Source organism: Lissotriton helveticus, chromosome 6 (assembly GCF_964261635.1).
Source record: "Lissotriton helveticus chromosome 6, aLisHel1.1, whole genome shotgun sequence".
Taxonomy (NCBI): Eukaryota; Metazoa; Chordata; class Amphibia; order Caudata; family Salamandridae; genus Lissotriton; species Lissotriton helveticus.
In genome coordinates, this window is record NC_136067.1 from 1,302,617,343 (window position 1) to 1,302,634,410 (window position 17,068).

General features: G+C 39.5%; 1 pseudogene; it reads right to left on the reverse strand.

Moving 5' to 3' along the window:
- Positions 1–235: 235 nt before the first annotated feature.
- On the reverse strand, positions 236–4,146 carry LOC144765653 (28S ribosomal RNA; annotated as a pseudogene).
- Between the last annotated feature and the right edge of the window lie 12,922 nt (positions 4,147–17,068).

Below are 17,068 nucleotides of genomic sequence, written 5' to 3' on the forward strand. Positions count from 1 at the left end.
AAAGAGCAGATAAACAAGATGGCCACACCTATGCAGACCATTTTGTGTGGTCTGCGCATGATTTCGAATGCAAGCACACTTCAGGACCACGTAGTGCCATTCGTGCATGATTTTGGAGCACATGGGCACACTCTGCATTCCCAACACAACGCAAATAGACGTGCGGGCAAACTCGGCATAAAAAGCAAAATTCCTCATAGCGCGGCAGAATTTCTTTGTGAGTCCATGGAATTCCACGTTCTAGGACTCTGGGAACTCCCCCACCCCTTTTCTGAAGGCAATACCCAGGATCAGATACCACTGCAAGCAGAGGAACAGGAGGCAGAGCTGCATCAAGAAGACTCTGCAATGAAGGACTAGTCCCTAAAAATCAAAGCATTGGATGGGATTTCTTTACGATTTCATCTGGGGAATCCGAGACAGTATTGACTTTGAGGCGTTCAGTCGTAATCCCACAGATGGTAGCGTTGCCCCATTGGCTCCCCATCCATGCACAGTTCTTCTCATACCGAGCAGGATTACTATTGCAACAACACATCATTAGTAAGGTAAAACCAACCTGTCTCACAATGGTGTAAACCCAGCTCATGTTTCCTGTTAGTGGGTGAACAATCCAACGCTTGGTGAACTTCGCTTCACACTCATAGGAAGAGCCGACATTGAAAGATTAAAAAGGGATGGCGCTATGTATACTTGGCCACCACAAGATAGTTATTCCATTGGTATCTTTTCTGATACCTCTTGCTTGAAACGTGAAGAATCTGAAGAACAATGAGGCCCCACTTTCATGCCCTGTATTCATACTTAAAATTGAGGTGTAGTGAGCTTTGCCTTTCTGTTCTGTGGGAGGTTTCTCTCTAGCCTGAGCTTGATTTAGGACACATGCATTATTGTTTAACAAGAGTGGGTCACACCCGTCAGGCACCAAGCACTTGGACTAAAAGCGAGAGCCCCACTGGGTTTACCTCACCGGGCAAGTTAAAAAACAATGAGTAGTGGTATTTCTACGGCGACCCAAGGGCCTCCCACTTACACTACACATCTCAAGTCTTTTCACAGGACCGGACCAGAGTGAATCTCAATAGGGCTTTCTTTGCCCTCTGATTTTGCCAAGCCCATTCCCATGGCTGTGATTTTGCTGGATAGTAGGCAGGGAAAGTAAGAATCTTGTTCATCCATTTATGCACCTCACTATTCTGATTACTAGGCATTAGACTACCTTAACAAAGTTAATACTATTCTATCATTTTTACCCTTGCACTATTGATTTCTTCACTTTGATATTCAGAGCACCAGGCAGAAATCACATTGCGTCAAAACCCATCTCAAGTCATCCTAATGCTTTGTTTTACATAAACAGTCAGATTTCCCAGGTCTGCATCAGTTCTAGTTCAGATGCTAGGTCCCAGCCCCGGGCCCCAGAGAAGGGGTGGGGAGAGGTGACCACCACAGCAGGGGCAATCCACAAGAATTGCCCAGCTCATGTCCAGAGTCTGCACCGCCCCAGAGACAACACCTCCACCAGCCGCTGCACATATTCAGCCTCTCCTCCCACCCCAGCCCGACCAATGAGCTAAAAAATATTGTGGACCTCTTTGTCAACTTCATGGATGAGCCGGAGCTGGAGATGAATAGAAGCAAAACATATTACATGGTATGTGTGAGGAAAACCTCTAAAACTAGACCTATTGTAATGAATGGTAACAGGGTTACTAGGGTGCCTGATTTCCCCTACCTTGGGGTACTGACTATCTGAATAATTGCCTTTTATGTCTTTCAAAGCGGTGCTCCTCTTTTCCTTTAGCCTGTAGAGCTCTTTGTAGGTTTTCTAAACAGATTGGTAATAGACCTATATTACCCCCCTTACAGATTTGTAAAATGAAAAAATGCCTACCGGTAGTTCTTGATGGCTCAGTCATCTGGTGGTACCAACATTGTAAGGCTTTCCATCAAGAGGAGAAATGCTTCTCTAGGTGGTTGTTAGGCCTAGATCCTAATAGATTGTCCTTAATTGCACATGTTGAAGTGGGCCTTGATTGCGTGGAGTATGTTGTGAAACTGTCTTCAGTGCTATTGTGGATCTCAGTGTGGTCTGGGGATCACACAGTCTTTAATGGGGATGTGAATGAGTACTGCCTTGGGTGTAAGTATGGTCTCAGGATACCATGGTTGAGTTATGTTGAGTTTGACAGTCAGACCTTGGGCTTCCCCGACCTGTTCTATAAACTGCATCTCACCTCAGCAAGGGGGATATAAGGGCAATCAGGGAATGGTTTTTTAAGAATTTAAAGGAAGTTAGGGATTTAGAGGTGCTCACAAGGGAGTCCTCCAGATCACTTTTGTCTCTGCAAACTGTAGTAGGCCTGAAACACGAACTTCTTACGGTTTCCCACATCTGGGAAAGATCTCTTCTGACTAAATGTAGGTTTGAGTTGATTTGGTCACGTATTTGTTTCCCGCCAGGTCATTTTGACCCAAGAATGATTGAGGTTTGCCCTTGTGATGGCTGCTCTCAGCAGCCTTTGGAACATGTATTGTTGTTTTGTAAATTTAATGAATTTATTCGACACAAGTATTTAAAACGAGGGGATTCCAACAGTTTTGGCCTGACTTTTTATATTTAAAGTTATCATCTGTTCATGTGGTAAAGCTGGCTGTCACCTCTTTTCTGAAAGGTGCTTTATACTGAAATAAGATTATAAATTCTTAACACTGTATTGTAAACTTGTGATCCGATTGGGTGCAGCATGTTGGAGTGCTTTTTAGACCTCATAAATACTGCTATGTTGTTATTATGGTGGCTTTTTTACATATATCTATGCACTAAGATTTTATCTGTTTTTAATTGTCATTCTTTTATGATTATATTGTATAATAGAATAAAGATTTAATTAATTCATTAATTCCTGCCCCATCCATTTTCAGAGCTAGTTGATTCAACAGGTGAGATGTTACGCACTACTTAGTGAATTCCAACTTCCATGTCCACCGTCCTGCTGTCTATATCATCTTACACATTTTCTGGGGTTTGATGAGCATTGGCATTGGCTGCCTTAACCTGGAATTCAGTCATTCTGCAGCACCAGTTCTTCTTATCAAAGGTGGCCCACTAGGAACTCACATTAGATGCCTTACTCTACACCTGCGATCCAGTCTACTTACCCATTTAAAGTTTGAGGACAGGTTAAGATAATCTCAGCCCGAGACATCTAATCATTTGCTTTACTGGATAAAACTGGGGTATCCAGCTATCCTGAGGGAAACATCAGGGGACCCAGCTACTAGATGGTTTGATTAGTATGTGTCCCCTTTACCCAGGTCGGGGGCCTGATTTGCGCAACAGGACTGCTGTAGACCTCTACCAGAGTTCCCTTTTGGCTTTGCCCTGCCCACGCATAGCATAGCATAGCGCACCATTTTTTTAGACCTATCAATATCACACACGCTCATGTACCACCTCCCTGACAGAGCAGGCGAGATGGGCTGGTGGTGTGCCCACCATAAGGAAGTGGCAGGGTTCTACCTCACTTTCATTGCGCCACAGGGTTTCAACCAGTACTCAAACTCATGCATGTGTTAGACTCCTGTTTCAATATGAGTTAGGTGGGTAACCAACATCACCGCAGACCCATGGTCCCAAGCATGGGCCTTTTTACTGGGCAGCACAATGCAGTCAGGGTACAATATGCACAGTCCACCCAAGTTGACAGTCATGCAGAGAGCCCTGTGCTCTTCCCCGCCCAACACTCCTCAAGAGGGGATCCCTGATCAAATATCGATAACAAAAACACCGACCTACAAAAATATCGGCCCAATTATATCGTTTACAAAAATATCGTCACCATATACTTAAACAAGATTTTACACAAATATCGATAATTTATTATCGACTATTTAAATATCGTTTATAATTATATCGACTACTAAAATATCGACTACTAAATTATTGAAATTGCTTTAAATATTAAGAAACAGTACAAAAATATCGACAGCACGATTATCGACTTACATACAGCCTATTTACTAATACTAAAAATATCGACATATTAATTTAACATTAAATACACAATCCTCTAAAAAAAATAACTTTTTAGTTTTCATTTCCTTTTAAATAAATACTTAATAAAGATATTTAAATTTACTATATACTTTAAATATGTATAAATTATTTATTAATACACTAATAAATATAAACATACTTAATTCTACTTTTTTTTAAACACATTACATATATAAACATTTTTACAAATATAATTAATAAATATAAAACACATCAGTCAGTCAGTCAAATAACTTTATTCGGTTAATTAAAACCATAAAAGCAGTACATAGTTCATAAGCAATAAAATACAATTAAAATACAGTTTAAACAAGTTTTAGAGATGATTGCAAATCCTAAATAAATCCATTAAAAGGTATTTAAAAGAGAAAGAAATTATTAAATAAAAACAAATTCAAGGAGGTAGATATAGGGAATACACTTTCCAGTATGTTTTGCACATTCCCCCCGAACATATTTTACAGAAAGTGTCAGGTTTGAAGGTTGTTTATCGAAGGGAGTTTAGTTTTGTTTTGTCTGACGGCTGCTACCAAAAAACAAGCTACACTATATGTAACCTGCACCGAGTTCAACATCTGTAGGTATAGGAGGGCCGGCCGTACCTGGGCAAAGTTTAGGTCTTTCAAGATTGGAAAAAGGAATTTTTTGCGGGCCACCAGGTAATGTTCGCAAAGCATAACTAGATGAAGAGTATCCTGCGTGGAAAAGCAGTCACAGGAACAGGGTGGGGTATTTTCTGGAGTACCCCACTTTGTATATGAGCCAAGCACAAGATGTATCTGGTTAAACCTGAACCTTATTAATAAAAAACGGTGGTATGGTTTGGTTACATATTTTAGATAAGGTTCCATAGCCATGGACGACGAAAATTGGTATAATGACCTTACCATTGGCTTGCAGAGCTCAACCGCTTCCCTCTCTGTGTCCAACATATTTTGAAAATGCTGCTTGACCCACCTTACATCCTCTTTCTTGAGGCTCTGTGGTAAAGAATACATGTCCGGGCGCCCTAGCCTCGCGCATGCCGCTCTAACATACGCCAGCCAGGGTATGCTGGCTGCTTTATCCAGGGCCATACAGTCTTTGAGAATGCGGTGATTCAATGTGATCTCCTCATTTGTCCAAGTTTTAATCCAACATAACAGTGGAGACATTTTTAAGAGATCAGTAACGTATCCCAAGCCTATTTCATTATGGATTGAATATGTAGGAGATGATTTCGGGAGTGACAGCAAGGCACGTATAAATTTATTTTCTACAGCTTGAATGCCTGGGGCTGGAATATAACCCCAAATATCTGCCCCGTAAGATGCAATTGCCACGCATTTGGATCTATAAATGCGAGTCATGGCCTCCATGGGTCTTGAACCAAGCCTTTTGGAGAAATGCATGAGTGCTGCAGTGGATCTACTAACTCCATTCTCCTTTAGTTTCAGTTGGGCACCCCAAGTTCCTTTTTCGTCAAAGGTGACGCCTAGATAACAAAAAAAGGGTACCCTCGAGATTGGAGAATTATTACAACTAAAGGACCTGAGCTTCATGTTTTTCTTCCGTGAGCCTGTAACCATAACATGAGATTTAGCTGTATTAATCTTTAGGTCCAGGGCTTCCATAAAACCACCAAAGTGATCTAATAGTCTTTGCAGGCCCACACCTGTACGAGCTATAAGGACGGCATCGTCCGCGAATAGGAGGACCGGGATGGGTGACCCCCCCATACGCGGCATGTCCAAAGTAGCTGAGTTCAGGAATTTCCCCAGGGAGTTGATGTACAAAGTAAAAAGGAGAGGGGCAAGAATGCAGCCTTGTCTGACCCCTCTCCCTGATCTAAACTTCTCAGTACATCTTCCCTCCCTTGTTACCCTGACAGAGGCGAACAAATTTTGATGAAGATCGTGCAAGAAATTAACCAAGGTGGTGTCCAAACCCAAATCTCTTAAAATAATCCACAGTTTAGAACGATTAACCAGGTCGAAAGCAGAAGATAAATCCATAAAACCCAGATAAAGAAGCCCCCCCTTCACCACAGTGTATTTGCTAATAATAAGGTGAAGGTTTAAACATTGATCCATGGTCCCCCTATGTGCTCTAAAACCATACTGCAAATCAGAGAGGATCCCGCTCTCCTCAAGCCAATCCCCGAGTCTTTGCAGAATGACTCTGCCCAAGATCTTAACAGCAGAGTCCAGCAGGGAGATTGGCCTGTAGCAGGCAGGATCCCCCCTGTTCCCCTTCTTGAATATGGGAACAATAATAGAGGTAGACCAGGAAGACGGGAAACCAGCTGCAGGTATCGCATTAAACACATTAGTTAGTATTTTTGACCAAAATTGCGGATACTGGATGTAGAGATCTGCAGGGACCCCATCAGGTCCAGGGGCCTTGTGTTTACTAGTATTTTTAATCGCCCTTTCTACCTCCGTGGTATTAAATTCCATAACCAAATTGGATGGACCGTGGGCGCTGACTGGTGAAGTTGGTACCGTGGATTCATAAATCTGTTTGAAGTGGCAAAGCCATCTATCATCTTCAATCACACAGTCCATGTCAGTTTTCCCATCCTCGGAGAAAAATGGCTGGTTCACAATGGCCCAAAACTTTTTGCTGTCTCTCAGTACATCAATGTCTAATAAGCTGTCCCAGGCTTCCTCCTTAATTTGGTTCTTGCGTTTAATAACTGCAGTTTTGTATTCTTTTCTTAAGTTTGCCACTAATGACCTGTCTCTGGGTTTATGTTTTAGTGCTTTCAACAGGGCAGAGTGCTTTAGCGAGCATTCCTTGTTAAACCATTTATGAATTTTCTTACTTCCTTGCGTGCCCGACCTTAACTCCAAATTCTTGGCAATACTCGCACATATCTCCACATAGGCGGCCACTACATCAGAGCCCAAGGCAGTTGAATCTAAGCAGACTGCCATATTATCCTCAGTCTCTTGGGCTAATATTTGAAAGAATTGCTCAGGAACAATCTTCTCCCATTTTAGCCGCCTTCCCTGGTCCTTAGTCGTCAGATCTCTTAAACCTGCCACACCAGTCGTTCTACCAGTCCGGAAGCAATCTAGGTCCAGCTTTAAGAGGACAGGATGATGATCACTAAAGCTAGCAGTTACAACCCTATACTCGCATGCCTTAGCCAAAGCCCCGGTTGATACAAAGATATAGTCTATGACGGTGTTGGCGTCTCTCCCAATAAAGGTAGGCACTCTAGGCTCGTTTTTGCCCTGGTCTGGTTCAAATAGGTTTAAGTTCGCAAGGAAAGTTTCAAGGCCCTCACCTTCCTTCGTGTGTTCAAAATGGGGATGCCCTCGGTCGGTAATCCTCCATATCTATCGTTGTAACAATCCCCCTCGCAGGGGTGAATATTAAAATCACCCAGAATTACCATCTCTGGGACGGAAATGCAATCTTGTCTATAGACTGACAAAAAGTCTAACAAGAAAGTCAAATGCTCATTCTCACAGGAAACCTCTTTGGAGTTGTAAAAGTTAATAAGCAGAAAAATATGTGAGTCTGACAAAGTCCACTCTACAACTAACGAATTCGTGGGTGCGGAATCTAGTTTTTTAAAGACCCCCACCAAGTTCAGGGAGCACAATATGAGTAGGCCACCCTTGGCTCTCCATCTTGAGCCCGACACTGCTGGAGTAAAAAAGCTACAGAAGCCATCCATTGAGAAACTTGTGGTAGTATCCCATGTTTCTTGGAGTGCCAGGATATCGTAATGTCTAACGAACCCTTGCCATATAGGGTCTGACGCCTTTGCATTTAAACCCGCCACGTTCCAGGTAAGAATTTTACAATATAATGGATTATGGTTAGGCATGGTAAGCGACCCCCGGATCTCGCCAGCAACAGGGCCTTTGTCAAACGTTGTAGATAAATTTGATTTTTCCAAATCCCTCGTAGTAGTGGCCATACGTAGTTGAATAGGAGTGCCCTGATGACTCCGTCCTATTGGGGAGTCCTGTATTTGTCAGTCAACCCAGTCTGTGGTTGACAGACAATCAAAGCGGTTTGCCATTGGAAAGTGGAAAGGGTTGTTTAGCCCATTTACAAAATGATGGTAATAGTGAGGCTGAGTGTAATGTGGGCCAACAAAGGGGCCGCCTTGATGCGGTCTACCTCTTCTTCTCCTTACCATATTCCAACCCGCATCCCCCCCCTCCTCCCATCCATGGGGTTGTCATTCCCATGGGGGGGTAAATCTCTGTCTAGGTTTGAAGTCATGTGGTCCCTTTAGCCAGCTCCATCGGTTATCAGCTTGATTTTCTGGTAGATAAAAGTAGGAAAGGGGTCTAGCAGTCACAGTGCTTTCACGGAATCTAGGGGATCCACTATTGCATATGAAATCTACGGCCTCCGTATTCTCGAAGGTGACCACTACGCAGTCCCCTTGCAGTTTTTTCCTATTACCTCCCACCCACGGGGTTCTCTCTACCATTAAAATCTTGCTCGGTATGTTTGGCGGAAGAGGATAGTTTTTGGATAGCCAATGGCATACTTTGTTTTTTAGAGCCTGATGCGACTCTACTTCTGAAAGAGAAATTTCAGTAACGCCGGTAAGAATAACCACATAGGGACAAGCATCAGGAGGAAGATGGATATTTCTGCGAGCCGTGCCCTTGGCTCTGGCGAGTACATCAAGATTTGAGGGCTGTGATGTATGATTGCTCAATGAGGCCTGAGGGGTTGGATTAGTTTTTGTCATTTTCTGAGTTTGATCTTTTTTGTGGGTTTGAACTATTACAGAGGTCTTAGTTTTAGTACCGTCCTGTTTTGGGGTGTTACTTGATTTCTCTGGGTCAGCACTTTTGGTCTCCAGAGCTCTATTAACCACCACAGACGGCTTGTTGGCCTTTTTAGGTGCATTGGTGACCTGGACTGTCTTGTTGTTCATAGTGAAACTAGGAGCACTTATATCCTTGTGTATGTTCATTAGGATAGTCTCCAGGCAGCGTAGTCTCACCTCTATAGGTTCAAGTAGTACTTTTAGCATATTTAAAATAGTAATATTGTCTGTACTTACACCGTTCCCCTCCTGTGATGAATTTGCTGGATTACCAACTTCCCCACTCAACTCCAGAATTTCCTCTAGGCTATGGTCAATGATAGTATCGTCTGGGAGACTCAAGGATAGGCCATTCTTGGTGGGATGCGATCCCCCTATGGGAATAGATAGGTCTACTAGTGAATTATCCATGATAGAGGGGTCGGAAGCGACTTTTTGGTCGTTAGGGCCAATTTGGGCCTTCTTCCCTTTAGAAATGGATGGTTTATTAACATTCCGTTTTTGTTTAGGGGTTGCCCCTTCTATCCGGCCCCTTTCGTTAATAGCGGTTGTCGTGTTAGGGGAGTTTAACTCGCTTTGTTGCACTCCACTCTCTGTTAGGAGGTTAAGGTTAGGAGAGGCCTCCAGGTCCTGAAGGGTGTCTGAAACATCAGGAACCCCAGTCACCCTGATGTTATGTACTAGAGCCTGGATGTTCGAACGAGAATCGGTATTTGGCGTCTGTGCCTGGGCGATGAGGCCCAAAGAGGATCGCTTGGCCGTTGCCAGGTCTTGGGAAACTCTCCTATCCATTAGTATAATTCTCTCATCAATTAATGCATGAGTGCGGGTGATAAAGTCATCCAATGTGCCAGTAAATTTTTTAGCTCCTGCGGCAGCCATGCTTCTAGTTTCCCGATAGGTCATGGCAAGTGTTATCTTGCAGTGGTAACGAAAGGATCTGAGGGAATCCGGCCAGGGTGTGTGGCCCAGGCCAGGCTCCTCGGGCCTCGGAGGGCCACAGAGGGCCCGCCCTTTGCCCGGGCTTAGCCCGGCGCTCCCGCGCTCTCCCGCGACGCGGGTGGGACTGGGCGGTTTTATGCGCCAGCAGGTGCGCTCTCTGGTCCCGCGGTACTTCCTGGTCACGGGGCAGCTGGGAAGGGTAGTTCTAACCCTCTCGGTCCCCCCCTCTCGGCGGCTGTTCCAGGAACAAGGACAGCGGCGGAGGGAGACCGGCGCGGTACACCCACAGGGGCTCCGCCACCAGCAGCACCACGCTAGGCAGCCTGTAAAGTGTTTTGGTGAGTCTGAAAATCCTTCGTGTCAGGTCCCCCGCTCCACCGATGGGACTGGGCGGTTTTATGCGCCAGCAGGCGCGCTCTCTGGTCCCGCGGTACTTCCTGGTCACGGGGCAGCTGGGAAGGGTAGTTCTAACCCTCTCGGTCCCCCCCTCTCGGCGGCTGTTCCAGGAACAAGGACAGCGGCGGAGGGAGACCGGCGCGGTACACCCACAGGGGCTCCGCCACCAGCAGCACCACGCTAGGCAGCCTGTAAAGTGTTTTGGTGAGTCTGAAAATCCTTCGTGTCAGGTCAGGTAAAACACATAAAAACAGCTTTATTTATATACCACTACTAAATAACAAATAAAACTGCCTCATTAAAAAATAACGGAAACCAAATTCAAATTTAAGTTCTCAACCAATGGATTTAAAATAAATGTCGTCAAACCAATCAAATTGCAGAAATACTTAACTAAGTACTACAAAAACAATTACATATTTAACTAACATTATCACTTTTGGAAGAAACTCGAAGAAAAACGGTTACTTTGCTGAAGAGAAAAAAGATTCACCTAGAACAACTACTACAACACATTATACTACAACACAAGTAAGTAATCTCCCGTTTTATATACTATTAAAGCCTCAAGAAACTTAGCTAAACTCCCAGGACTAAATATATGAGCTCTTTTTTAATTTATAAAAAAAATACATACCAACAACCGCCACAATGAATAAATGTACTACCAAATTAGCTGCCTTACCAATGCCTACATAGAAATATAACGAATAAATCAAGATATAGCTAACTAAAGTTTTACAATTAATTACATTGTCTGAGCTAAAAATATATACCAATATAATACACAACTAATACAAATACTTATCTTTTTCAGCTTTAACAAACTTCATCTACCATACTACATCTATGCAAACAACAGCTTCTACAAAATTAAGTAAGTATAATCACAGTTTAAGTAAATAATAACAAAAGAGAAACAACTACGTTTCAAACAATATTATTAATTACAAATGTTCTCTACCACAACTACAGGAATTACAACAGTGAAACTCAAAGACAAAGAAATAAAGACATCAGAAAAACAGAAAAAACTACATTGTAAGTATATTTTTAAATTTAGTCATTAAACCTAGACATTGAAATAAATGTATTACATATTTACTAAACAGATATATATGTATATATATATATATATATATATATATATATATGTTTTCCCAGATCTACCCTAGAAATGGCAGAGGGAGCAACTTTTATAACATCTCAAAAAGGGAAAATAATGCTCAGCTACATGGGTTATACCTACATCCAAGAGAAAGTCAAAGATAACAAAACACATTGGAAATGTAGCAAATACTATTCCACTGCATGCTATGGTAGAGCTACAACTGTAGATAACAATGTTATAAATGTAAGAGAGCATAACCACCCACCCGATGTGACCGAAGTAGAAGTAAGGGACGCATTAGAAACACTTAGAGAAGCAAGTACAGGCTCCCAACAAACAAGCACTACAATTAAAAAAAATGTATTAACCACAGTCCCAGAACATGTAACAGGACAGTTACCCTCAATCCCCAACTTGAAAAGATTAATAGCTAAAACTAAAAGAGCATCTGATCCAACTCCACCTCCACCTCAACCTTTTCAAGAAATTTAAATATATCCTGAATATACTGTTACCTATAAAGAAGACACATTCTTGATGTATGATAACCAAAGCCATGATAAAAGAATTCTAGCTTTTGCAACAAATAACAACTTGCAAAAACTAAAAAATTGTGAAACCTGGATGATGGACGGAACTTTTAAAGTGTGTCCAAAACCTTTTTATCAACTTTATACCATCCACGGTGAATACCAGGAAACTAATATCCCCTTAATTTATACATTGTTGCCAAATAAAACAAATGCAACCTACATAGAAATCTTAACAACAATCAAAGATTTAACTGAAAATTACTATCCACAAAGAATCATAGTTAACCCTGGGCGAAGCACTACGCTACGCTCGCGGAGTTTGCGAAGTTTTCGCAACTTAGCACTACGCGAGCTGCACGTAGCACAGTGCAGCGTAGCGTAGTGCAGCGGTCATTTTTTGCTTGTTTGCTGTCCTGAACGTCATGTTCGCGACCGCGAGCAAGCAAAATGACATCCCGGCGAGATTATCAACGCGAGGAGGTCAGGTTTCTCATTGTGAGTGGTTGCGCATGCTCGCGACCGCTCTCAATGAGAAACTACCTGTTCGCGTTGAGAAAGCTGCCGCTCGAGTAATAATCTACTCGAGCAGCAGAAAACTACAGCTCACACTGTGCAAGATGCCGTTTTCAATGCTTGCACAGTGCCGGATGCTTTTCCGCACTGTGCAATCATTGAAAACGCATCTTGCACAGTGCGAACATGCTACAACGCAGCTCGCGTAGTGCTACGTGAAGTTCGCGTAGTGCGAAGTGCACTTCGCGTAGCTTTGCGTATCGCTAATTCGTGAACTACGCCCACCCTTAATAATAGTAGACTTTGAAATAGCTATGATACAAGCTATACTAAAAATATACCCACACACTGCAATACAAGGGTGTTATTATCACTACAATCAAAGTATATGGAGACACCTACAAAAATCTACCTTAAGTATAGAATACTCTACAAACAGCAACTTTGCTTACCACATCAAATAATTAATAGCACTAGCATACGTCCCTACAACAGAAGTTGCAAATTACTACAATTCATTAATTGACAGTCCTTTCTACCGCACTAATGAAAAAAAATTAACTCCCTTCTTAGACTATTTCGAAGACACCTGGGTAGGAAGATTACATCGTTCAGGTCACCGCAGACAACCTAAATTCCAAATTCCCTGGTGGAATGTCTACGCTAGCACTATAGCACAAAAAGCCAAAACCAACAACGCGATAGAAGGATGGCATAATGCCTTCCAAGCCACAATAGGAAGAGCACAACCATCACTTCACAAACTAATCCAATGCATCAAAAAAGAACAAAGCTACCAAGAACTAAGAATAGAACAATCTCTAACAAAAATAGGACCAAAACTAAACAAATAAACAATAAATATGTACGAATACCTCCAACAAAAAACAAGTATGTACCCAAGTATCCAAGGTCTAGAATACATAGATCTAATAGCAAAATCCATCCTTTAAAAAAAATATTTAGCAAAGCATAAAAACATATATAACACAGACCTTTATTTTTTAATATTAGTTAAATTATGTCATGTGATATAATTTTGAAATTAATATCACAAGACATAATATAACTAATTAAAATACTAACTCACCAATAAACATAATCCACCCAAAAAAATAATGAAATAATTACTTATGGTTCTGTAGCTGTACAATCTGTCCGAAATAGAAGCTTTAAAAACCAATCCAAGCAAAAAACAATCCACATAGTGAAAACAAACCCCAAAAAATGAAAAAATACAACTGTATAATAATATTCCAACGTAGCAATCCTCTCGAGAACAGAACCATAAAAACCCGAAAAATAATCACGATAAAAAACGCACCAAAATTCCGAAAAAAGGAAATGTATATAAACTAGTAAAATACACTAGTAACAATATTTTCCTTTATTTAAAAAAAAAAAAACGAGAGCAATTCCATCCATTCACCAAAACCGGCACCTGTAAATAAAGAACATACAGAACCCACCCACAACAAATAATAACTCCACAAAATGAATAAACTACATATAAAATATATTAAAATACATACAGTAATACTAAAATGCAAAACATTAACATTACATTCATATTACATAGTAAATAAAGTACGCTATCACTAACGTGCTTAAATAACACGTACATTTTACATAAACAGGTAAATAATATACACAGTAACACATATATACTACTACTAACTAAATAATTCATTAAAAGTAAGGTAAAAGTTATAAAAAATAAACTTACATTAACAAACACGAAGCAGCTCCCAACCGCGAGGTTCCGTCTTCACAAATGACCCAAACAACGATGTAGATAGTCAAAAAAGTGAACCAAATTAAACAAAATGGCAGCATAATTAAAACAAAAATAGGACTTAATCCTCATAAAAATGATTTTAAAAAAATAAAATATAATCACATTTTTTTAAAAAATTTGTTATGTTTTTTAAATGTTTAAAATAAACATATGAATATTGTAAAATATACATTACTTATTTTATGTTAAAATATATATAACAAAAATAATAATGTATATTAAAAATATGTTTATAAAATGTAATCTTCATTTTCTTATAATAGACAGATGTTAACAATTTAATGTATCTACTTTTGTAAATGCAAAATATTTGTAAATTATTTAACATATTACATTTTATTAAAATAAAATAAAATTTAATATGCTAATTAATGAAAAAATAATTTAAAAATGTACAATGTATATAAGATTTTCTGCAATGTTATACATCACTAAATACAAATGTTATTTTTTAAATGTATAAATGTTTCCATCTACAAATAGAAGTAACACAATAAAGACTGTTTATTGTACAAGAAATTATTACTAAGTTACTTTACAATTTTACAAGCATGTGATATAAATTAAAAAAAAATCAAAAATTGTGTAAATCATTTTTATACATATGTTATCAAATATAATGTTAAATATTTTAAAATACATTAGAAAATATTTAAAAAATATAAATAAAAATGAAAACATTATATGTATTTTTAATATTACTAACTCCAAATCCAACATAACTCAGAGAAAGTGCTGGACAATAAACCATAATAATTTACTATTCTAAATCCAAATCCAACATAACTCAGGGAAAGTGCTGGACAGTAAACCATAATAATTTACTATTCTAACTCAAAATCTAACATAACTGAGGGAAAGTGCTGGACAGTAAACCATAATAATTTACTAATCTAACTCCAAATCCAACATAACTCAGAGAAAGTGCTGCACAGTAAACCATAATAATTTTCTATTCTAACTCCAAATCCAACCTAACTCAGGGAAAGTGCTGGACAGTAAACCATAATCATTTACTATTCTAACTCCAAATCTAACATAACTCAGGGAAAGTGCTGGACAGTAAACCATAATAATTTACTAATCTAACTCCAAATCCTACATAACTCAGAGAAAGTGCTGCACAGTAAACCATAATAATTTACTATTCTAACTCCAAATCCAACATAACTCAGAGAAAGTGCTGGACAGTAAACCATAATAATTTACTATTCTAACTCCAAATCTAACATAACTCAGGGAAAATGCTGGACAGTAAACCATAATAATGTACTATTCTAACTCCAAATCTAACATAACTCAGGGAAAGTGCTGGACAGTAAACCATAATAATTTACTATTCTAACTCCAAATCTAACATAACTCAGGAAAAGCGCTGGACAGTAAACCATAATAATTTACTATTCTAAATCCAAATCCAACATAACTCAGGGAAAGTGCTGGACAGTAAACCATAATAATTTACTATTCTAACTCCAAATCTAACATAACTCAGGGAAAGCGCTGGACAGTAAACCATAATAATTTACTATTCTAACTCCAAAGCCAACATAACCCTGGGAAAGTGCTGGACAGTAAACCATAATAATTTATAATTCTAACTCCAAATCCAACATAACTCAGGGAAAGTGCTGGACAGTAAACCATAATAATTTAGTATTCTAACTCCAAATCCAACATAACTCTGGGAAAGTGTTGGACTCTAAACCATTATAATTTACTATTCTAACTCCAAATCCAACATAACTCTGGGAAAGTGCTGGACATTAAACCATTACAATTTACTATTCTAACTCCAAATCCAACATAACTCAGAGAAAGTGCTGGACAGTAAACCATAATAATTTACTATTCTAACTCCAAATCCAACATAACTCTGGGAAAGTGCTGGACAGTAAACCATATTAATTTACTATTCTGACTCCAAATCTAACATAACTCAGGGAAAGTGCTGGACAGTAAACCATAATAATTTACTATTTTAACTCCAAATCCAACATAACTCAGGGAAAGTGCAGGACAGGAAACCACAATATTTAACTATTCTAACTCCAAATCCAACATAAGTCCAGGAAAGTGATGGACATTAAACCATTACAATTTACTATTCTAACTCCAAATCCAACATAACTCAGAGAAAGTGCTGGACAGTAAACCATAATAATTTACTATTCTAACTCCAAATCCAACATAACTCTGGGAAAGTGCTGGACAGTAAACCATAATAATTTACTATTCTAACTCCAAATCTAACATAACTCAGGGAAAGCGCTGGACAGTAAACCATAATAATTTACTATTCTAACTCCAAAGCCAACATAACCCTGGGAAAGTGCTGGACAGTAAACCATAATAATTTATAATTCTAACTCCAAATCCAACATAACTCAGGGAAAGTGCTGGACAGTAAACCATAATAATTTACTATTCTAACTCCAAATCTAACATAACTCAGGGAAAATGCTGGACAGTAAACCATAATAATGTACTATTCTAACTCCAAATCTAACATAACTCAGGGAAAGTGCTGGACAGTAAACCATAATAATTTACTATTCTAACTCCAAATCTAACATAACTCAGGAAAAGCGCTGGACAGTAAACCATAATAATTTACTATTCTAAATCCAAATCCAACATAACTCAGGGAAAGTGCTGGACAGTAAACCATAATAATTTACTATTCTAACTCCAAATCTAACATAACTCAGGGAAAGCGCTGGACAGTAAACCATAATAATTTACTATTCTAACTCCAAAGCCAACATAACCCTGGGAAAGTGCTGGACAGTAAACCATAATAATTTATAATTCTAACTCCAAATCCAACATAACTCAGGGAAAGTGCTGGACAGTAAACCATAATAATTTAGTATTCTAACTCCAAATCCAACATAACTCTGGGAAAGTGTTGGACTCTAAACCA